The sequence below is a fragment of the Protopterus annectens genome, chromosome 6.part0, assembly GCF_019279795.1.
Source record: "Protopterus annectens isolate FY-2018-M chromosome 6.part0, PAN1.0, whole genome shotgun sequence".
Lineage (NCBI taxonomy): Eukaryota > Metazoa > Chordata > Ceratodontiformes > Protopteridae > Protopterus > Protopterus annectens.
This window is the reverse complement of record NC_056737.1, coordinates 1,321,462,309-1,321,487,206: the sequence shown is the minus strand read 5'-3', so window position 1 is coordinate 1,321,487,206 and position 24,898 is coordinate 1,321,462,309. Positions and strand designations below refer to the sequence as shown.

Here is a 24,898-nt window from a genome sequence, read left to right as displayed (position 1 = left end):
ACCTCAGATCTCGTTTGCCAGATAGCCATAAAGCCGCATTTCAGCTGAGCTCTCAGCTAAGTAGAACTTTATTTGATAATTTGTGTGGAAAACATTTGACATCTTCCTTTTTTACTGAGCAATTAGTATTTCTAGTGTGTTTTCTTCTGTCAGACACTGTTTTTTTCTTCTCTGCTCTACCCGTTATTACCACTGGTAAACTTTCAGGTACCATTGTTGGTACGGCCTTTCCTCCCTTACCCTTGTGGTATTCCTTTACATATCTGTACTGTGTGGCTTTTTTTAACTCTGTTTGACTTATTAGTTCTGACTGGTTATACTGTTTGCCTGTGGTATCCTTCTATCAAGATGTCGGATAAGAAAGGTACTTCAGGTTTTAAGCATTGTGCTTCAAGTAGGCAAGTTACCTAATAGTAATTCCTTGTGACATTTGTCAGATTTTCAGTCAGTGCACTCTTAATGAGTGCAAAAATAAACTGATACTGAAAGGGTTACTTACGTCTCCCTTTTCAGAGGCCATTTCTGTGATAGAGGTCTCAACCCCTCCTACAAAAGACAAAAAGAGGTCCCATTCGGTTCCCTCCTCACCATCGGGTAATCAGGGTAAGCCTGTGAAATCAAAGGTCCCAAAGTTGTCCTCTGAGCATAAATCTGCCTCTACGGCTCCATCCTTGTCTGCTCCGAGCATCTTGAAACCGGCACCAGCTTCGGCACCAGTCTGCCTCCAGCACTGATAATAGATCTCACTACACCTACTATGACTTTAGCACCTGTGGCCACTACGGCTCAGGGCACACCTTTGATACCTTTGTCAGTTATGATTTTGGAACTGACCGTTTCGGCTCCGATGTTTTTCCGACCAAGCTGGATTTGACCCCATTACTCCCAGTCTCGAAACCTGAAACTTCGGTGCCAGCAGACCTTGCACCACAGACCCAATACTCCCCTTTCATAGATCCATTTCTGGGCCAGATGTATAGCCCATCTGACTGACCTGACTCTCCATCTGGAGTATCCACTAGATCCACCAGGAGCCTGTCAGAACACAATGTGGTGCGTCTTGTGGACCAGCTGTTGGCAGCCAGGGGGATACTCACACTTTCTAAGACCCACCTGCCTTCAGGACTTGGGTTGGTTTCCCCACAGACTCCTTCTTACATTCCTTTGACCATTTCAGTTCTGAAGCCTTCTGCTCCAATGTCCTTCTTAGAATCCATCACCTTGGCACCTATAGTGGACCTCACTCAGGCTCCGGGTTTGTCCCTTTGGTCTTTGATTCTTGTGGAACCAGTCCTTCCTCAATCTGGGGATTGGGGGGCAGGTGGGCTCAGCCCAGGGCTCGGAGCTGTGTTTGTCCTCAGTTCCATCCTCGGTGCCGATAGCCACATCCACACTTATCCTGCTTGAGGCTCCATCCATGGGGACGGGATCGTCGGAATAGGGTGTGACCCTGGTCCTGAGGTTGTCTTTCTTGGTTTTGGGCAGATTTGCTTTCCACGCAGTGGAGAGGACTCTCACTTCTAGAAGCACTACTTTGACATCGGAACACAAGTTTTTGCACCCTGGGCTAAAGATGCCACAGACCCACCCCCCCAGGGCACCACGCAAAGAAGCCGCAGCACACTTCTGTTCGGGGTACCAGCTCTTCTGAGTCCTCCTCAGAGACCCCCCCACTGAGGAGCCCCCTTGAAAGAGGACGTGCAAGAGGAAGCACATGGACTCACCCGAGGAGTACTTAATGGAAGACACAGATTACAATGATGGTGAGGTGTCCCCACGGTCCCCTCCTGATGGTGTCTCCTTCGGAGACATCCTGGAAAATGCTAAAACAGAGAGGTGACTGAAAGCCCTCCAACCCTTCATCTGAGGAGTTTGTGTTCCTGCAGGCTTTCTGCGCCCAGCTTTCTACCTCTTGGGTGACCCTGTCTGCCAACAAGCTCTTCCATCTCATTGTGCAGCATGCTTGGAGGAACTCTGATGCCATTGAGGTGATCCCTTGGAGACCTGACAAAATTCTTTCCCCTCCCGAGGAGAACTTGCATTAGTCCAGAGGGTTACCAGTCGATGCTATGGTGGTGGCGGCGTTCACAAAAAAGGACTTGGCTGAGGAAAGTCCCGCTGTCCACCCACCCAACAGGGAGTCCCGGGTAGTGGACAGACTTGGGAAGCGAGTTTTTGCATCAGGGACCTTTGCTATACAATCCCTGAACTATATGGCACATTTTACGAGGCTCCAGGGGGACTTGATCTCCGAACTCTCTGGGACACTTGCAGGACAGCTGTCTGACAAGGTCAGAGACAAGGTGGCCTTGCAGCTTGCAACCCTGGAATCGATATCCAACTCGTCCATGAGGTTGCTCTCACAGGCGAATGAAGGGGCGGCTAGAGCAGCAGGTTCAGGCATTGTCATGAGGCGTCATGCCTGGATGCGCATTTGTGACCTCGCAGACCCCTTCAAGTCTTCCTTTTTGAATGCTCCCATCGAAGCATCATCCCTTTTTGGCTCCAAAGTGAAGGACACGCTAGCCAGGTGCAAGCAAGAAAGAAAGATCCTGTCTGCCGTAAGCCTACGATTTTCCAGTCATCAGTGTATCTTCTCCAGGAATTAGAGGAGTGGGAAAATGTGGCACAAAAAAATCTCAGGGGCCTTTCCCTGCCACACGTGGTGATGATGCCCCCCAGGGGCAGAGGTGGTAACAATTCCAGAAGACATCCCTACAGTGGCAGAGGGGCTCCTCGTAACCAAGGCTCCAGGGACTCCTTCTCTGAACAGCCTTATCAGTGCTTCTGAGGAGCAGCCCAGTTGCTTACCTCTGGAAGTAGTCTGGGGTCATTTTTTTCTGCACCAAGCTGCCTGGCAATCTATTACCACTGATCTTTGGGTGTAGAGTATAATCACTAGAGGTTACGTCCTTCTCCTTTCTTGTCAATCAAATCTTCCAAAAAAAGCTTCCCAACATTCCACCCAGTTAAAGGGAAGAAGCAGCTTCAGAGATAATAAAGCTGTCTCAAAAAAAAGAGTCATCCATCTAGTCCCACCAGACCAATGCGGATCCGGATTCTACTCAAGATTCTTTTTGGTGCTGAAAATGACAGGGAACTGGAGACCCATTTTGTATCTCAGCAGTTTAAACAAGTTTGTCACCCAAACCAAATTCCGGATGGTCACGGTTCAGTCCATTCTCCCTTTTTTAAGGGAAGGTGATTGGATGTGCTCGATAGATCTCCGGGATGCGTATTACCACACATCAAAATGGACAAACGCTCCAGGAGTCTGCTTCATTTCTGGCTAGAGGCCAGTCATTATTAATTTTGTGCCCTGCTGTTCGGTCTCTCTACAGCCCCCAGAGTGTTCACGAAGTGCATGGCAGTGGTCACAGCTCACTTGAGACTACAAGGATTCTGGGTGTTTCCATATTTTGATGACTGGCTCCTCACCACCCCCACGGAGCATCGTCTGGTAACAGTACTGCATTATACACTCCCTCTGGCAAAATTTTGTGGAATAACAATACATTGGGAGAAATCAAACCTTACTTCTACACATCAAATAGAATTCATTAGAGCAGCATTCAATACTCAGTTCCATCTAGTGTCACTCCCAAATCACAGACTCCAACGACTAAGGCTCCAGCTCTGAGTGATACTCTGTCAAACAAAAGTCTCAGCAATTGAAGTTCTTCAGGCCCTGGGATCTATGGCAGCTTCAATTCCAATAGTGCCTCTAGTGAAGCTACACATAGGGATCCTACAATGGCTCCTTCTTTGTCAATGGTTCCCAAACTATCACCCCCTCATTTACCAGAGTCAAATAACCAACTCCTACAAACAGGACCTCTTTTGGTGGATGAGGCCAGTGACAGAACTTTGGAGTCACCTATTTCAATCCCCTCAGCCCAGGGCCATTGTAATCACGGATGCTTCCCTGATCGGGTGGGGGTGTGGGGGGGGCATTTCCAGGGAAAGACCATCCAAGGTGCATGGTCCACCTCAGAGGCCCACCTGCATTTCAGTGTTCTGGAACTGAGAGCAGTGCTGTTAGCATTGCAGGCTTTTCATTTGGGTCTCCCTTCCGGGACAATTGCAATTCAGTCAGACATCATGTCAGTGATCTGGTATATCAGCAAGCAAGGAGGAACCAAGTCCTACCCCCTGTGTCGAGATGCTATGAGAATTTGGCAGTGGGCGATAGCTTCCAACTGTTTTCTGATAGCAATGCATATCCTGGGGTGCTCCAACGTAATTGTGAACAAACTGAGCAAATGCATCCTCCTGCCTCACGAGTGGTCCCTTAATCCCGAGGTGGCAACAGAAATCTTCAGCCACTGGGGCCAGCCTTGCTGCGATCTTTTCGCCACCCCATCAAACAACAAGTGCAGCAGCTATTTCGCCCTGTTTCCCCTGGAGAGGGGGTCCCCGAGGGACGCTCTAATCCACAATTGGCCCACGGGACTTCTTTACGCTTATCCTCCCATTCCCCTGATTCCACAATTTCTAAAGAAATCCCTTCGGTTGAGATGCAAGGTGATCCTCATAGCCCAGTTCTGGCCTCGACAAGTTTGGTTCCCCTTCCTTCGGCCTCACCTAGTATACCCACCGTGAATTCTGGACCCTCTTCCAGATCTGATTACTCACCCCAAGGATTGAGCCACCCGAATCTGTCCAGTCTCAAGCTGACAGCGTGGTTTCTCCACTTCTGTTAGTTGGCCAGGCAAGCTAATCTCACCTCACCTGTTCAAAACATCATTCTGGCTTCTCATAAACCATCCAGCAGAAGATTATATCAGGATAAATGGAAAAGGTTCTCCATCTGGTCTAAGAATAACATGCTAGACCCATATTCGGCTCCAACATCAGCAGTGCTACAATACTTGGCTACGTTTTTTGATAATGGAGCCTCTGCCTCTACCATACGAGTACACCAGGTGGCAATTTCTAATTTCCACAATGTTATAGATGGCACCCCTCTCATCTCTTTATGTCTATGCAAAGTCTTTCTCAAGGGAATCTCTCATATCAGACCTCCTGTCAGACAGCCTGTAGAACCATGGAACCTCACTTTAGTCCTTCAGTCTTTGACTCAAAAACCCTTTGAACCTGCAGCAAACTGTGACCTAAAGTTCTTGTCCTAGAAATCATTGTTCTTAGTAGCCCTCATATCAGCCAGATGGGTCTCAGAGCTGCAGGCATAGTGTATCAAGAGGCCCTATCTGATATTCCATAAAGACAGAGTAGCACTTCGGATGAATCCATCCTTCCCCCCCAAAGTTGTTTCTGAATTTTCCATTAACCAGACCATTGACCTACCAGTGTTCTTTCCAAATTTTTCCAATAAAGGAGAGTACTGTCTACACTCCTTCGATGTACATAGGCAACTGAGATTTTACCTAGACAGGACCAAACCTATTCATAAGTCTAAACAGCTTTTAATCTCCTTTTCTGGGCCCAGAATGGGAAATGCTGTTTCCAAAGTTACATTATCAAAATGGCTAAGGGACTGCATACGTTACATTTATTCCCTCATAAAAGAGCCTATGACAAAGTTAAAGCTCACTCCACTAGATCTATGGCAACTTCTGTTGCTTTCCATTCCAGGGCTTCCATGGATGACATTTGCGCAGCAGCCACTTGGGCTAAGCCTCATACCTTTATCAGTCATTACAAATTGGACTTGGTCTCCAGAGGGAGAGCTGCCTTCGGCTCAGTGGTACTCAGGACTGTTCTTCCATAAGGGCCGCCCATGGACCTCAAGGTAGCTTGAGGTTCTGTCCCATTAGTGATGAATGGAAAGAAGATTAACAACATCAGATAAAGAAGTTATGTCTTACCATAACGGTCCATCTGTGTTGTTCAACTTCTTTCATTCATCACTTCCCACCCTCCTTCCCCCTTCCAAAGGCTCCTGGGGGATGCTTTGGGTCCAAGTGGTGTCCTAGGGTATTTGCGTAGAAGTGGCCTTGGCTTTACTTCTCTATCTCTAGCAAACTTGATCTGAGGTAACAGGGAGAAGGGCATTCTGGGTAGAATCTTAGCTCGAGAGTTTTTGGCTGGCGCAAGCTTGGTAAAGAGGCCAAATCAGTTCCGAGGGCTCGGAACTGAACCCCATCAGTGATGAGTGAAAGAAGATAAACAACACAGATGGAACATTATGGTAAGACATAACTTCTTTTTTTCAGATGTAAATTTGATATATACTGAGACTATTCAACACATTTCTATTTGTCTTTATAATATTTTGTTCAGCTTTTCATCTGCCTATTCAGCATTTATGCTATGGTGTGGGCTAGGAAGAAACTATCCAAAAATCACATTCCTGAAGAACTGGTAAATTGTACTAGTACAAGTAAGTTTCATGTTTCCTTGTTTTTTAACACTTCCAGAGCAGTTCCAATATGTACTTAGGGAGGAGAAGAAACTAACACCATATTTCTTCACTAACATGAGATTTCTTTGACCTGTTTTATTTCTGTCCCACTTAACTTTCCATTTCACTGCTGTATTTTTTTATTGTAGACTTTTTATTCACTATCACTGTACTGTTCCTCATTAAAATGACTACTTGTCATGACTGAATTGCACTAAGAGATGTAACTGTGTTCTTAGCTTAGGTCTAGGATGGCAGAAAACAATTGTAGCACAGACAACTATGAGGTAAGCTGGAAAAATTAATAATGGAACTGCTGCATAGACTGGTATGAACAACATACCTAGCTGCATGCTTTCGTACATAATGTCATAAAAAATGTAAAAATGCATAGCTGTTGGCCAGATTTAATTCATAAATGTTAACTTAGTGGTAACTGTTTAACTCCCATTTGAAAATTAAGTCTGGCTATAAATTTGTAACCTTCTTTTAAAAAATCTCTAAAACTCCTGCAGTCAGTAATTCTGAATTCAGTGATTTCAGGTGAATATACCTTCTTTAGATGAGCTATCTAGATTCACTTGTAGCCTCTCAAGATCCAACACTGACACAACTGCCTTTTTTTAACAAGAAACATCTTTATTAAACTATCATGTATGACATAGACAATCATACATTTATATAAATAAAAACAAAGCATATTATCATAATTTTAGTTGCAAACATTATATATCACAAACCATATTGGCATAATTTCATTTGCAAACATTATACATCACTTATAATCTATCCAGTCATTGTCAGTGAAACATTACATAGCTCATTCAAATCCTGCCTTCTGACACAACTGTTCTTTATTTAAATGAGTTCTAGTGCAACATAGATAAGTGCTTCAAGCTGTTTAAGAACAAACCACCCTTTTGAATTCCCAGAATAAATAAACTCTATAATAAATGAAAAAAAACTTAAATCATACAACATACAAAATTCATCATATTAAACATTGCATCATGAATTTTAGTAAAAAACTGAATGCTACTATCAGGACTAGTATGGCAAAACATGAACTTAAATTAGCTTATGAACACAAGGATAAAGTCCTTCTTTATTTACCTTAAGAAGGTAAGACATAATACTGAATATATCCAAATGGCACTACCCACATAGACCCAATAAACATAGCAAATATACAAGCAGACAAATTTAGTGCAAACTATTTCCCTGAAACAACTATCTTAATTCCAAAATCCTGAATCCCATATACCTCTCAGCATCACAAAGGAGCATTAACTGAAGGTGCTCTTTAAAATCAAAAGCATTACTTTTGTAGGGGCTGATAATTTAAATGGATGCCTAATAAATAGTACAAAACATGTCCTTGTAAAGACCCTCCATAATTTGTTTAAGTTTAGCTCAGGATTTGTCCCTGAAGTATGGTGAATTGCATAATGATGCCCTTACACAAGGGTGGAACAACCACTGACCCAGGAAACTATAGACCCATTAACCTGTCATACCTGTCATACCTGACCTCATAAAGTATGATATCAAAAACCTTATCAGGCTAGACTCACATCAGTTTAGCTTTATAAAAGGGAGATCCTGTGTAGTCAGCTTATCAAACTTCAAGAAGGCTAAACAGGCTTTTAACATTGGGCATTCTGTTTACACACAACTTATTCAGATATGGCCAAAGCATTTGATGGTATACCATATGCTGACATTCTAAACAAGGTAATTGCCTAAAAAGTAGAGACATACATTATGAGATGCATAGCCAACTGGAAGAAAGATAGAATCCATATTGTTAGGGTGGCAGGTGCCTTCTCAGAAAGTATGAAGGTAACTAGTGATATGCCCTGTGACAGGACCCCTCCTTTTTGGCATCTGTGTCTCTGATCTTCAGACTGTGAATCATGGTCTTTGGCTCATTAAGTTTGCAGATGACTGCAGAGTGGGCATTACTGTCAAACTTCCATCTGATACCCATTCATTACAACAGGAACTAACCCTTGTAGACAAGTGATGTATATATGAGATAAAATTAAATGTGTTGTACTGTAAAATTTTGCAAACAAGTCTCCCTCAATGTACAGTATAGCCAATATCCCACTCCAAATGATAATGTAGTCAGGGATCTTATAACCTTGGTGGATAATTCCCCCCCCCTCTTTCAATCACCATGTAGCAAAAGTGGTCAAACATTCCTGTTTAGCACAACTGATATGTAAAGGTATCTAATTCTTGTCAAAGACATTATCATCCCTCTTCATGCAGCCCTAATTAGATCAATTTGTGAGTACAACTAGTGCTAGTTTCTTTAAGGATTAAATGTTTGTCTGAGAATATGAGACAATTGCTTCATTGTCTCAGGATGTCCATGTCTACCAGACTGGCTACAAAGACATTTGGAAATTGTATATTCATGTTGTCTGGACCTGTATTATGATGGTTCATTACTGTTTAAGAACTGGGTTTTACACAGGCCTCCCGGGGTAGCTTCTAGGGTTAAGGGCAGATGTTAGATAGTGTTAGGATGTAATAGTAGTGGTGCTGTTCAAAGCACCAACTAGCTGCTGTAAGCTTAACTCCATGCAGTGCTTCACTGTGTTACAGGTTATAGTCCTAATTTAATTTTATAGGTAAATTTTACTAAGTGTTTACTTCTGTTCAGGACACTGTTAACTGCCTCTGAGTGGTGACTAGCTCTGCACCAAATTTGCCTAATTTATTGCAAACAGAAAAATGCTGTAAATGGACTCCTGTGCCCTCTGGCCAATAAACAACTACACTTTGAGTTCTCCTGGAGTACTTCCCAACTCAGAGAGACCAAGCAAATACCTTCTGCAACAAGATGAATGATCCTGGACTTCCTAATGTAAAAGCACAGCAAAAAGGACTCTGAAGTACAATTCAGCAATGAACGTCTAAGTCCCTGGCTTGCAATTTTCTTATTTCCCAGCTCAGAGCCTACCCTTACCTACTGCCACTAGATGGACATTTCCCAGTTCTCTTAAAGTAAAAATACCTGGTCAAAGTGATTTGCAGTATTAGGGACCTTTAAAATGATTAAAAAAAATAAACAGTAGCACTATAAAACAGCTAAATGAAATACAATATAATAAAATCAATCTCTTGTTTGCTAAGGATGGATCAGGATTAATTTAGGACCCTCTCAGAGTGTAGCAAGCAAATGGGATCTGTGGGAAAATGTGCAAGAGGTAATATGAAAGGTCATTTTAAGCCAATATTCTGAGGTCAGGATCAAACCCTGTACTTTGTGTCTATGAGGTGAAGACCTTAGCCATTGTGCCAAACCCATCTACTTAAGAACAGAATCAAACCCTGTAGTTTGTATCTATAAAGTAAAGCCCTTTGTTATACCAAACTCATCCCTATGGAAAACAACGGGTTGGATGACTACTTAAATAGTTTACACAACAGACATTAGCAATGAAAGAGGAGAGGGAGGGACTTGGGAAATCAGATTGCCATAAGGGGCAGAGGTCAGAGAAGCAGCTTTTTAAAACCACAGCAGGAAAAGGGTTGGGAGGGCTGGAAAAAAATCAAGCTGCAAGAAGTAACAGGTAGGTTATAAGAAACAGAAACTTTAGTTTAGTTTCTCAGTGGGGTGGCACAGACAAACAATTGGGAAACAAAGTCACTAGAATGCAACTTTAAGCAGGTAAATAATGACCAGAATATAAGACTCTAGCAGCAGAACTGGAATATAAGTAACTTCAAAAACACAGACGCACCAGTTTCGCATAATTTACAATACTTTCACTACTGCAATTCTACCACTGTTTAGGGCACCAGACTATGCAGACATTTACCAGTAGCACATTTATAAAAAAATGCAGATAAATGAGTAAATGAGGCCCAAATCTGGCAGTAGTTCACAGTTCTGCCACAACTGTGAATTAACCTAAAAGACTAAGGCCCCAGACAGGATTCAAATAACAAACAGCAAGCTTTTATAAGTATTTATGCTTATGGAGATAGAAGTGCAATATACTGTATAAACAAAATCTTCTCACAACTGCAAATGAAGCTACAAAATTAAAGTCCCAGAACAAACTCAGAAATGACAACAAATAACTGTTTTGGTTAAACATGGAAAAAAGCAGAAAAGTACAAAAGAATATCACCAAATAGATCTGGAAATAAAAGAAAAAGAGATATGGTTAAGAAGTAAGAAGAATTATTTAGCGTGACTGACAAAGGCTAAAAGAATTGCAGAATAGGGGAATGTCACAGAACAAGAAGAGGCACAATTGCAGATTACTAAAGAGAAAATAAGGGACTACCTTGATAATGTGCATGAGTTTAGAAAGACTGCTGTTAAGCAACTGTTTTTTCATAATACTCTAAAGTACAAAAGCTTTTAGCAAAACTTCTCAGGCAACAGAAAGTAAAAAGGTTTATGGCCAAGCTTAGGGAGCCTATAGCAAGGAAAATAACCTGAGATCCTGTAGAGTTATTAGAAATAATTTAGAAGTTTTATGTAATTCTGTATAAAGCAGGGAAATGTGGAAATCAAGAAAAAGTACAAATGGAAATGTTTATGGAAAAATGAAATATGCTAAAGTTAGAGGTGGATGAGGCTCAATTACTATCAGTTAGGATATATGGAGATGATTTAAAAATGGGGATGTCAAATTGCATGCGAAAAATTTTCAGGAATAGATGGTGTTCCTGTAGAAGTATAGGAGGGCGAAAGTGATAATCCGGAAGGTTTTAACAGCATTTTAAAATGAGGAGAAGCACCCACATTATGGAATAAAGCAGTGGTGACTGTAGTACCTAAAGATGGTAGAGGCCCATCAGACCCAGGTTCATATAGGCCCATTTCAATTCTAAACTGTGATTATAAAGTGTTTATATCTATACTAGTTAAACAAATGGAAAAGCTGATGCCAAAATTGATAGATATGGATCAATATGGTTTTGTGGAGGGAGGGCAAATATTTGACGACATGATGATCCAGAAGGAAGCAGAATATAAGAAAATACCACTTTTGTTGGTGGGTCTTGATACAGAGAAAGCATTAAACAGAATAAGCTGGCATTTTATGAGTAGGGTAATGGAAGCATTTTCACTCCCTGATAAAATGATAAAGTTCATTAGGAGGATATATGCGGGATTGGGGGTGAAAATTAAAGTGGGGGGTTTCTCTCTGATAAATTCTATTTGAGCAGAAGAACCAGGTAGGGGTATCCTCTTTCCCTTAATTCAAAGTGGAAACGGATGATGATGAAACAAGGGGGAAGCTCAAGAAATAAGGATAGACTGGGATTTTGGGTGCAGATCCTTAAGGAGAATAATAATAAACATACAGAGTAGTATATTCATAAAGTAGCAGAAAGTATTCTAAAAGCTAAGTCAACACAGAGATGGAGAAAAGAGACTGTCGATAGGGATGACTGCAGTTAGGAGTACAGAAAATAAGCAAGAGGGAGCTGGAATTTACTGGAGAAAACTGGCAAAGGAGTCATGGTATTGGGAGGAAGTAGATAGGGAAAGATAATAGAATGAGAAGAGGCCAAGAATTCATTTGAACTGCAGACTAGTTATTGCTTTCTCTATAAAGGATTGATATCAGAGTATCAGGAAAGAGAAAGAAATAGGGAGATCCTAAGAGAAAGACCAGTACTGATAGAGTTTTTGTAGAGTCTAGGACAGAAGCTGCTGTTAAAAATGGAATAATTATCAGGGCATATAAAATATTGCATGATAATTATAGGAATCGAACAGAGGAGGATAGACATGACTTGGAAAAGAGTCTGGATAAGCAATTCACAAATAAACAATGGCGGGATATATATATATATATATATATAAATATATAAATATATATATATATATATATATATATATATATATATATATATATATATATAAAATGTATGTGTGTGTATATGGCTCCCACATATGCAAAAATATCTAGAAGATTTAGGGTGTTATCTTGGAAGTGTTTCCATACATATTTTTATACCACAAGCAGACTCCAAAGAATTTTTTCCTCTGGTAGATTGCCAGTGTTGGAGGTGTGATGGAGAAGAAAGAGGCAATTGGGAACATATTGTTTGGGAGTGTAATGAGTTGGCAGACTTCAAAAATTCCTTGCAGACTACACTAATGGAAATACTGCATGCACAAATTGGTGTTAACTATGGAAATCCATTTTTTTAACTATGATACTACACTAACAGAAATACTGTGTGAGCAATTTGGTGTAACTATGGAAATTAATTTTTTGAACTATGATGTAGAATCGGAATTGCCTAGACGTAGTAAGGCCTTACTGAGTTTAATTCTGATGGCTGCCAAAAAAAGCAATTACAAGAGAATGGAAATCAAAGTCTAAACCAACTGCTGTAGAAGTAGTGAACATAGTAAAAGAAATAAAACAACTGGAAGTAGGGTCTTTAGAAAAGGGTAGGAGCAAATTACACAGAAAAAATGGGAATAGTGGAAGGAATACATACATAATAATATTTTAGAGGAGGAATGAGGTTTAAGGGACGTAGTAATTGAATGAGTTTTGTAATGTTTGATTGACAATGACTGGATAGATTATAACTGATGTATGTTTGCAATTGAAAATATGTTAACATGGTTTGTTTTGTTTATATAAATGTATGATTGCTTATGTCATATGTGATAATTTAATAAAAGTTTTTATTGTCTAAAAAAACAGTCCTTTTTAGTACTCCTCAATTTCCTTCCTACATTTCAGTTTCTTTCAGACCTTCGCACTTTATCTATCCCCTTCAAATGGTCTCCACTACTATCTTATAACCAGGTTCTGTATCAGTATATACCCCAGTATTCTTACCCTGACTCTTCTTATTTAACAACAATACAATGCCTCTCTATCCCTTCTAGCTCAATACAATGCCCCTTTATCTCTTCTAGCTCTAACTACTATATACCCACCAACTAATGTTTCACACTCCTTACTGCAATTTTATTTACTCCTATCATCTGTGTTGTAACCCTTCTTACTAATGTCTTGTAGGTCATATATAATATCTGCTTGTCACATATATTGCACTTGACCCGTGTGTAAATAAATGTTTTATACTTGGAATGTAATATCATGCATAATGTCACCATAGAAGAAATACCTATCTTTGTTTAGTGTCATTGCAGAACAAATATCTTCTCTATGTAGATGTCTTAAGAATTATCTATATAATGTATCTTTGTGAAAAATTATTTTGTCATGAGTATCTTAAAAGTATATGCTGGAGGTTTTCTCATTGGACCTCCAATAAAATGGGCTATGCCTAGTAGGACTTTCCCAGTCAACAAAAACAAATAAATAGATTTGCCATGTAGTTATTATCAATAATCTTAAACAACTTAACATTAATCCTTACATTATACAGTGGATGTCTCTCTGGCTTACTGAGAAGTCACACACACACACACACACACACACACACACACACACACACACACACACACACACACACACACTGCCACAAGCACACACGCCACACACACACACACACACACACACACACACACACACACACACACACACACACACACACAAACACACTCTTCCACCAGAAGCAAGTTGACTTCCTCAAGGATCTCTCCTGGTCTATGGCTCATTGACAGCAAACTGAGTGGCATCATACTGTCCCCAATGACATGTACTTTCTTAAACAAAGACTGGAGCACTGACCATTGACTTAAGCTTAGTGCCAAATATGCAGTCTGTTTATATTTGGCAGATGGCAATTACTCACTGTATACCATATCAAAGTAATCCCTCCCCCTTAAAACTGACTCCATCAGAAATTTGGCTACCTTTGTCAACAATGAGCTATGTTTTAACCATAGTGTCTGCTTTAGTCAGAAAATCCTTTATTTCAGGCCAAGAAAATTACTGGTTTTAAGCTCAGTAAATTATAATATTAGATTAAAAGCCCTCTTGCAGTATTCCTTCTCTTGCAATCTCCTTTGTTGTGATCTGTGCCTGGCCATCTGAGCCATGAAAGACCCATACTTGCATATAGGTTCATAGGTAGGTACTAGGCTATCTGCCCGAAGGCATTTATAAGCCTAGTCGGAATGTGTTGGCTTTCGCTGCCCCCTTAGATTAGTTCCCTGTGCTTCTGTCCAGCAGAGCCATTGAAGTGATTCCTGGGGTAAACTTTCTGTTTCCCATCCACTCGTCAAGGTTTCTCTTGAAGAGGGTTAGCAAAGAGCTCTGCCTAATGTAGATTGGAATCTTGTTCCAGAGCATGGGAAGTCTCTGGGACAGGAATCTATCCCTCCAGCATGTCCTATTTATTGTTGTGGTGAAGTTTAGATCCCTGGAGCGTGTGGCTTGAGGGGATATGGTTTTCTTTAGGTGGAGCATATCCATCAATTCTGGGTTAGACATGGCCTTGTATGTCAGGCAGAGATCACCTCTGAGTAGGCGGTATGCAACCGAGTACAGCTGGAGTTTCTTCAGTCGAGCTGCATAGGGCATCTGCTTGAGGCCAGTGATCCTCTTGGTGAGGTACTTCTGTGGTCTTTCCAGTTGTTGCGGGTGTCTTGTAAGGTACATCCCAAATGGGGCATTGTACTCTATGATGGGTCTGATGATTGATGCATAGAGGGGCCCAATGACCTCTTTCGATCTGGATGCAAACCCTTTTGTGATTAGGTGGGCCACATAGAAGGATTTTCTAACTACTTTGGCAATGTGATTATCAAAGGAAAGGTTACTATCTACTTGGGTCCCCAGATCCCTTATTACGTCTTCTGTATTTAGGGGAATACCACCTATGTGGTAGTTTGTGGGTACTTTGTTTTTTCCAAAGGGGATGACTATGCACTTTTTGGCATTTAGCTGGAGGCCATGGTTTTGACACCAGGTATCTGTCTTAGTGAGACCCTTTTGGAGGATGTCTGTGTCAGCCACAGAGTCAGTTATAGCCCCTGGTTTGCAGTCGTCTGCGAACTTGGTCAGCCATAGTCCTCCTGTGCTTGCCTGTTCCTCTGAGAAGTATATGTCAAACAGGAGGGGTCCTAGGACTGAGCCCTGGGGAACACCACTTGTAACCGGTTTAGAGTCAGACCTAGCTCCCGCAACTCTTACCATGTGGGTTCTGTCTATGAGCCAGTTGGCAACCCATCTCGTGACATAGGGGTTTATGTTCAGGCTGGTGAGCTTGTCTATAATACCTGAGTGGGGAATGGTGTCGAAGGCCTTTGAAAGGTCTAGGTAGGCCGTGTGGACTACCTTTCCCTCGTCTATAGCCTTGGTAACTGTCTCAAAGAAGTCCACCAGCTTTAGGAGGCATGATCTGCACTTAACAAAGCCAAACTGGTTAGGGTCCAGTGTTTGGAGGTTTCCAATGTCTCTCTTAATGAGATCCATGATGATGCACTCCATAGCTTTGCAGACCAAGCTAGTCAGGCTTATAGGGTGATAGTTCCTGGGGTTCGTTGTGGCTCCACCTTTGTGGAGTGGAATAACCATTGCTGTGCACCACTCTGTGGGCACGTAGCCTGTGGAGAGGCTGAGTTTAAACAGTGTATTTAGGTGAGGGGTTAGTTATCTTTGAGCTCATGTAAGACGCAGCCTGGGACACCATCCGATCCCATTGATGCTGTGTTTTTGGCTTTGGAGATGGCTGTTTTAACCTGAGTGTCTGTGATTTCAGGGGCACTACATTCTTCTGATATAGTTATGGGCCCTTTTGCGGGTGAGAGGGGGGGTGAAGTTTGCAGTGAACCTGTCTGCCATGATGTTGGCTATATCGGTCGGTTCAGTGTATTTTGTGCCATTCTGCACTAACTCCGAGCAGATCTGAGAATTGCCACTTAGATTCTTGACATAGCTAAAGAATGCCTTGTGGTTATCTTTGGAGTCCATGGCAATTTTTCTTTCAAAGCTAGCCTTGGATGAGTTTATGAGGGAACGTAGTTTCTTGCTGATACTGATCAGGGATGTCTTCCCTTCTTGGGATTTTACTCTTTTTCTGTACTAGTTTCCTCCTTCTATTGTATAGCTTGTTTATGGCACAGGTCCACCAGACTAGTTTCCTTTTCTTGGAGGAGTGAGTCCTGGTTTTGTTTGGGATAGCATGATCCATGCATTCTTGTAGGTACCCATAGAGTGCATTAGTAAAAGATTTTGAAGCTTGGACAGCATTATCCTTTAGCATGGGGCTTTGAAACTTCCCACCTCGGTCTTAAGTAATGTGAAGTTTGCTTTTGAAAAGTTTTTCATGGTGGTTTCTTTGACCGGGGGTGGTGGCGGAATGTGGATATCCAGAGTGATTAGTTTATGGTCAGATCTAACCAGTGAGGGGTTGACCTCCGGTGTGGAACACTGGTCGCCCATGTTGGTGATGACCAGGTCCAATATGTTGTCACCTCTGGTGGGGGTGTTGACCAGTTGATCCAGGGCATTTGAGTTTATAAATTCTAGGAAATGTTGGGCAAGGGAGTTTGTACTTGAGTAGTTCTCCCAGTTAATGTTTGGGTAATTGAAATCACCCAGTGTCAGGGTGTTTGGTAGGACCTTTATGTTTCCCAGTGTTTCCAGGAATGCGAAGTGGGGGTCCTGGGACATGGTGGGTGATCTGTAGCAAGCTATAATTTGAATAGCAGTTTTGCCCATTGTTAGTTGCATGTGAATGATCTCTGAAGCATCGTGCTGTGCCACTAACCTGGAGGTGTGGGTATCCTTGATGAATATGGATACTCCCCCGCCTTTTGTATTTTGGTCTGGGTTTTGTGGCCAAAATGTATGGTATGATTTGTAGCCTGGTAGTGCTGGGGTGCTCTCTGGAGCCTTAAATCAGGTTTCTGTTACTGCACATAATATCGATTTTCTCCATACTGAGGAGTGCCTCGAGTGCGTGCATTTTGAGGTTTAGACTTCTGGCATTGAGTAGCATTACCCTCAGTTTTTTGTTACTTGTGCTATTTACAATGTTGGGTTTGTCTTTTGAGCCTTGCCTAAAAAAGGCACTATGGGGGTGGCAAGAGCCTTGGCCAGTATTCGAAAGCCTAAGGGTGACAGGTGCAAGCCATCTCTAGCAAAGCAGCGTGGCTTGTCGAGCATCTCATCCCAGGCAGACAGACACTAAATCCCCTTTGAAAGACACCAGAAGCTTAGCCAATTGTTGAAATTGATCATTTTTTCTCTATACCGTGGTATCATTCTTGGTGAGGGCAGGATGCTACTCAGGGTCAGGGTCATACCGGCCTAGTCTACATGATCAGAGAGCTCCTCCATGTCTCTTTTCATGTAGTCCAGGGAGATACAGCTCAGGTCATTCACACCAACATGGACAATGACAGTCATATTTGTACTTGTTCTGGAGTGACCTGAGTGCTTGTGTTATGTGGCGGATCCTGGCACCTGACAGGCAGCTAACAGTAACCTTCTCCTTGTTTAGTCTAGTGAGTGGGATGTCAGTGTGTCTGACTATAGAGTCACCTATTACTAATGTATGTTATTTAACCTTAAGGGCTGTGATTGTATGGCACACTGGTTTTGTGAAGTATGTGTTTCATGGTTTGTGTTGGGGGGTGGAGGTTGCTTGGATGACTGCTTTGGAGGTCTCTGTTGCTTCTGCAGATTTTTATTTAGAGCCCCCGAGTAAGTTTTCATGTATTTGTGTGTTTTTTGCCGGTTCTGGTTTCATAGGTGCAAGTAATTCCCTTCTCCTCTTGACTGCCTGGTCCAGTCTTGGGTTGAGAGAGCTTAGCCTCCAGTTTGGCTGTATATTTGCATCTCTCGCATGTATTAGTGTTTAGTGGAAGGAGGAGAGGGTTGTCTGTGTACATGAGGCAATTGTAACATTGCCTCATAATGCCCAAATTCACCAGTTGGACCGGAGAGTACACCTGAAACTGCCCTTTGGACATGCCTGGATAGGTACAGTGAACTGTTTTACTGATTGGCTGGTAAGGTCGAATAGAGAGCCTTGTCCTTCTCTACGGTATGGGGGGGGGGGGTCTAGTGCTAAGGTTTGTTAGTGGCTGCTATGAGTTTTGAGCAAGTGCCGGTATGAGAGGTGAATGGTTTGAGTGCTTAAGTTGAAAGTTTGTCTAGTTCCAAGGGAAAAATTGAAGAGTACACTTTGTGGAGCCGGAAATAGTTATACCTTAGCTAACCGGTGCTGTCCGGCAAGCAAAACTGCGAAAATGTGGGTTTTATAGCAGGGAAATGAAGGAGATAGAAATTAGCCCAAAATGGCCAATAAACTACTAATTTCTGGGCTGAAACCACTCCTCCAGGGACAGATAGGCTGCTCAAAGCCCCCTCTCTCACAATGAACAGAGAAACTTCCTTCTATCCAAGTAAGGTATGGGCAAACACAGCCCTGCATTCAGCACTTACCTGAAAACTGGACAATACTAGCTTGATCTTTTATACCTATGCAAAATGCACCATAAACACCCATAACAAATACCTTTGCCAAAACATAATTAGAACATGCAGCCATGATAGGTTCCTAACCCAGTGAATCTCCTGCTTAAAGAATAAGCTTTCTCTGCCTGTTAAGCAATGCAACACATTGGCTGCATTCAAAAATATGTTGGGCAATTGCCTACGCAATCATAAATTGATGTCTTGAGTATGTAACATGACATTCCTCAATTGGGGAGCCTGACTCATTCGGTTGTTAGGCTTAGCTGGCTAAGCTCCTCATTGGTCTTCTGGATCACATGTCCAGGTTTTATACCTACAAATCTGCGGTGGTGGAGCTGCGGTAGCGTTGTCGCCTCACAGTAAGACGCTGACCATTTCGACCCTCAGCTAGAGCGTCTTCTGCGTGGAGACATGCGTGAATGGGCGTACCTTCGTTGAAGGTTGTGCGTTAGGGCTGACAACTCAGCACGTAAAAATCCACTGCTAATCATTAGCGGACCGGAGTTCCGCTGTGGTGATCCCTAACCGGGGAAAGCCGAAAGACGCAACATCTCTTAGAATTTTGCAAAACGTATAATACACTAAATACATGACTTGGCAAGTGCAACAAAACAACTGATAATAACAATAGCCAAAAAGAAAAAAACAAACAAACAAAAAAAAACCAAAACAAAGCATTTTCAGAATTAGAAATAAATGCATATTGTATTTAGAGTACAAAGCTTTACAAAAACACCTAACTAGTATAGTAAAAGTGTCAGAAACTGTATAGAACTGACCTATAGTGCAAGCTTTATTGTATACATACAGTAGATATAAAACATTTACACATCCCTGTTAAAATGCCAGGTTTTTGTGATATTAAAAAATGAGACCACAATAAATCATTTCCAAACTTTTCCCACCTTTAATGTGACCTATAACCTGTACAATTCAATTGAAAAACAAACAAATCTGTTAGGGGAAAAAATATAAAAAATAAAAAATGTACAATATGCTGGCTGCATAAATGTGCACACCCTTAAACTAATACTTTGTTGTATGTGCACATCCTTAAACTAATACTTTGTTGAAGCACCTTTTGATTTAATTACATCATTCAGTCTTTTTGGGTAGGAGTCTATCAGCATGGTACATCTTGACGTGTCAACATTTGCCCACTTTTCCTTGCAAAAGTGCTCCAAATCTGTCAGATTGCAAGGGGATCTCTTGTGCAAAGCCCTGTTCAGGTCACCCCACAGATTTTCTATTGGATTTAGGTCTGGGCGGGCCATTCCAAACTAATTTTCTTCTGGTGGAGCCATTCTTTTGTTGATTTGAATGTATGCTTCGGGTCATTGACATGTTGAAAGGTTAAATTCCTCTTCATCTTCAGCTTTCTAGCAGATGCCAGAAGGTTTTGGGCCAAAAGTGACTGGTATTTGGAAATGTTCATAATTCCCTCCACCTTGATTAATGCCCCAGTTGCAGCTGAAGAAAAGCAACCCCAAAGCATGATACTGCCACCACCATGCTTCACCATGGGGATGATGTTCTTTTGGTGATGCGAAGTGTTGTTTTTGCGCCAAACGTACCTTTTGGAATTGTGGCCAAAACGTTTGTCCTTGGTCTCATCAGACCATAACACATTTTCCCACATACTTTTGCTTGACTTGATGTATTGTTTTGCAAATTTTAGCCAGGCCTGGATGTTTTTCTGTGTAAGAAAACTGTGTAAGAAAAGGCTTCCGTCTTGAAACCCCACCCCAAAATCCAGACATATGGAGAATAAGAGAAATTGTTGTCACATGTAGTACATGACCAGTACTTGCCAGAATTTCCTGCAGCTCCTTCAGTGTTGCTGTAGGTCTCTTGGCAGCCTCACTGACAAGTTTTTGTCTTGTCTTTTTATCAATTTTGGAGGGATGTCCAGTTCTTTGCAATGTCATTGTTGTCCCATATTTTCTCCACTTTTTGATAACTGTCTTCACTGTATTCCATGGTATATCCAATGCTGTGGAAATTTTTTGTACCCTTCTCCTGACTGATACCATTCAACAATGAGATCCCTTTGATGCTTTGTAAGCTCTCTGCGAACCATGGCTTTTGCTGCAGCAGGCAACTGAGTAAATGTCAGGAAAATCCTACTAGGACAGCTGAACTTTATTTCGGGTTAATCAGAGACTCTTTAATTGATTGCAGGTGTGTACCCAAGAAGACTGAATGCTGTAATTAAATCAACAGTGCTTCAAAAAAGTATTAGTTTAAGGGTGTGCACACTTATGCAACCAGCATATTGTATGTTTTTTATTTTTTTATATTTTTTTCCCTAACCCTAACTGTCTTAGCTAAAGTGTTGCTAGATAAATGTTGAATGGACAGACCATTTCAGCTTTCCTTGAATCCTTGCTGGGCATAGCAATTAAGGAAGTGTGATGGGAAAAGTTGCACTGAATCCATAAAAGCATAATGCCAATCTACTGCAGAATCAGTTTAAATTTTCAAGGTTTGTATTCTGCATTTTTAACATATTTATTAAATCACATTTTAATCAGTTGCATAGGTATACATTAATAGAAAAAAATCACAGTGACATTTTCATTATTATTTTTATACAATATACTATTTGTTTTCCGTTTTAACAATTTTCATTTACTTCAGCATTACATAACTACTCCGTTCTTGCCTTCCCTTAAACCTCAGTCTTCTGAATATTGTGGTCATGTATTGTTTCTACAAATTCCATTCATTTCTATACAAGTTGCTCCTTCCATTTTCTGAAGATCTGACCTCCTGCTCTTTGATCTCCTTTAACAATATTCACTGCTTCAATTACAGTTTTTTATAGTTTGATTTAGATTTCCTAGTAAATGCTTTTTTGGCAACAAATTGTATTGTTTTAAAATACGGATCATGTATTTTCCTTTGATTTTTAACACCTTTATTAACTTCACATACTACTCAGTACCATGGGTACAAATTCAGGTTATAAAAAGCAAATAATTAAATGTTTTTTCCTTTGCATGTATTGTACGTATACAGTTGCTTTCTTAACAATTATTATTCAGTTTAACATTATTCATATTGCTCATGGCCTGCCTTCTCTTAAATTTCACTCTTCATCCTCCTGAACATTTTCCTGCATGTTTTGTTCCAGAAATTTCACTTATTTCTATGCAGTTTGCTCATTCCCTTTTCTGAAAATGTATTTATTTTTATTTATTTATTTTACATTTGTTTACTCGGAAAGTCTGACTGGACACAAGTCCTTTTTCAGCAGTGGCCAGGGGAGAAATGCTCCAAATAATTGGCAAGTTTAAACATTTTCATTATAAGCAAAGTAGCAATAATCACTGTATACAAAGCAGTACTGAAGAGTATACTTTTACATACATTATAATAATAGTAGCAATGTTCACAATTATTGAGCAGTGTTAAAGGAGCTCACATAAATATATACAGATACAGTACACTAAGTTACATACAGCAGTCACATTCAGATGACCTATAGAAGAGTTAAAATTATTAGGTGAGTGAGGTACATACATTGATACTCAGGTCTTACAACCCAGGAAAACACCTCCAGTTCTTTTATCTCGTTTACACCATTCGGTAATTATGTTTTTTTTATTTACATTTTCTAGTAATCATGTTTTTGGCAGCCAACAGCATTAAACTTAGTAGGGTCTTACTTTGTCTAGGCAATTCAATTTCTATATCCCAGCTCAAAAAAAAAAAATAAATGTGAAGTTGTTCTATCTCACCGTTCATTCTTTACTGATGGGTTCAGAGCCAATCCCTCGGCTCGGAGTTGGCCAGTTACAAAGCTCGAGGTCTTCAAATAGCTCGAGGCCAAGTCCCGTTCCCATGATGCACCTAGAGTTACCCCAGATCTAGTTTTCTGCTGCAATAGATCAGAGGTTCTGCATTAGCTTGGGCCAGTAAAACTTTTTCTTATTATTATTACTTATATTTAGATAGTTGGATAATTTAGATAGCTTAGATGGTTTATGAAGCTCTTACAGCTTTCTAGTGTGTGTTTTTCTACTTTTTAATCTCTTCCATTAGTGAGATTTAAAAAAAATTCTAGTTGGCCTCTAGTTTTAGGCCTAGTTTAAAACTTTTTGCTTAGTAATAGACTGTGTTAGTGAGTGACCTTTGTCACATTTTTTGGCTAATTACTTATATAGTGTACAGTTTGCTGTGTGGTGTGTTTAGATTAGAATAGGCTTGATTCCATTTTACTGTTACAGGTTTTTGTAGTTAACAGTAAATTTGTCTGCCTTAAAATATTTAGACAGTGTGTTGTATCTTAGCAGCTATCCCCTTTTTCTAGTGCATAGTCTGACCATTTGTGTGTTTCTGACAGTTGGCGGTGAGAGCAAAGGCGTTTCTTGTCACTTTAATAATACATTTGCATGTGTGTGTGTGTGTGTGTGTGTGTGTGTGTGTGTGTGTGTGTGTGTGTGTGTGTGTGTGATTGTATTAAGGCCTTTTGCTAGATAATTACTGTTTGGATTTTGTGGTGACAGTAATTGTTCTATTAGACTTTCAATGGCTGATCAAGACAAGCACCCCAAGTCTGGTTTCAAAAAGTGCCCAAAGTGTAGCCAAAAGATGTCGGTAATAGACAAACATGTTAATTGTGTGTACTGTCTAGAAGCCCTGCATTTGCAAGACAGCTGTGCTATTTGTCATTCCTTCTCCTCAAGGGTCCTGCAGGAAAGGAAAAGAAAAACTATCGACAGGGGGTTGTTGAAATCATTTCAAGAAGCTTTGAGTGACCAAGATGGATCCAGCAAGTCCTTAAAGTCTTCTAAGACTTTGGACTCTAAGAAATCTAAGAAATCTTTGACTTTGGCTCCACTGCCATCGGAACCGACAGTCTTTTCCTTTCGGAGCCGGTCCCCAGTCTTGGAACCGGTGTCCGAAGGTCCTAAGAGTCCATTACTACAGTCAGTACCATCTTTGGTGCACTCTTCTCGGTCCTCTATCAGCCTGTCAGATCTGGATGTGGATCGTGTGGTGCAGAAGCTGTTATCGGCACCGGACTTGGCAAAAATTTTATTGGCTTTGACCCAAATGGCTTTGGAGCCAGAGACCCTTGCACCAGCTCAAACTATTCCTCCTCTGAGCCATGTTGGTCCTTCGGAGCCGGAGGAGTCAGACCTGTTGATAGAGGAACCCTCGGAGCTGATGCCTGCTTCAGTATCTTCAGCTCCATGCACTGTGACGTCCTCAGTACCGATCGAGGACTCTACGAGCTGAGACTCTCTAGTCGGATCCAGGGAGATAGTCGGACCGACTTGTCGGTTCTGACTCTGCCTCTTGGGGCTTCGGATCTGATGAGCTCAGCTCCTACCTCTGGATCAGAGCCCACTGTCCCGGTACCGGGGGTGTCAATGGTTTCTTCAGATCTGTCAGTTCCCTCGCATCGAAGCAGAGGTGCTTTTGACGCCATGAGGAGAGTCATGTCTCCTAAGACATCCTCGACCTCAGGTCTGGCTTCCTCCTCCCCTAAAGCACCTTTGTCTGCTTCTGCCTCACACATCCAGACCAAGTGTAGAGACCCAGAGCCTCAGGAAGCCCCATTGGTTGGCCTTTGCTCTTCCGAGACCTCACGAGAAGCTCCCACTGATGAGGTTCCCAGGAAGAGATTGTGTAAGAGGAAACATCTAGACTCCCCTCAGGAGTCTCTAACATCAGACACTGACTTAGATGAGTCAGAAGTGTCCCCACAGTCCCCCTCTGAAGATATCCCATTCACTGAGATACTTGAAATCTTTAGGCAGAGTGGTGACTGGCAGTCCAAAAACCCTACTGAGGATGAGTCAGTTCTCCTGAAGACTTTCAGGTCTCAGCCCTCCACCTCCTGGGTGACTCCGCCCTTCGATGAGCTAAAGGTGCTGGTCTCACGAAGGGCGTGGGAGTCTCCGGATACCATGGAGTCTGTCCCCAGGAGGCCTAATAAATTCATTTCTACACCCTTGATGAATCATTTTTGACAAAAGGTGTTCCAGTTGATGCCATGGTGGTGGCAGCAGCCACCAAAAAGGAAATGTCTGAGACTTCCTTGTCTATCCATCCTCCTAACAGAGACTCCATAATCATGGATAGATATGGGAAGTGCATGTTTAGTTCAGCGACCTTT

At 41.6% G+C, this 24,898-nt stretch overlaps 1 protein-coding gene across 1 annotated transcript in view; it reads right to left on the bottom strand.

Annotated features, from left to right (window-relative positions):
- TNFAIP6 (TNF alpha induced protein 6) overlaps positions 1–24,898 on the bottom strand; it is a 577,009-nt gene that overhangs the window by 89,559 nt on the left and 462,552 nt on the right. The window lies entirely within an intron of this gene.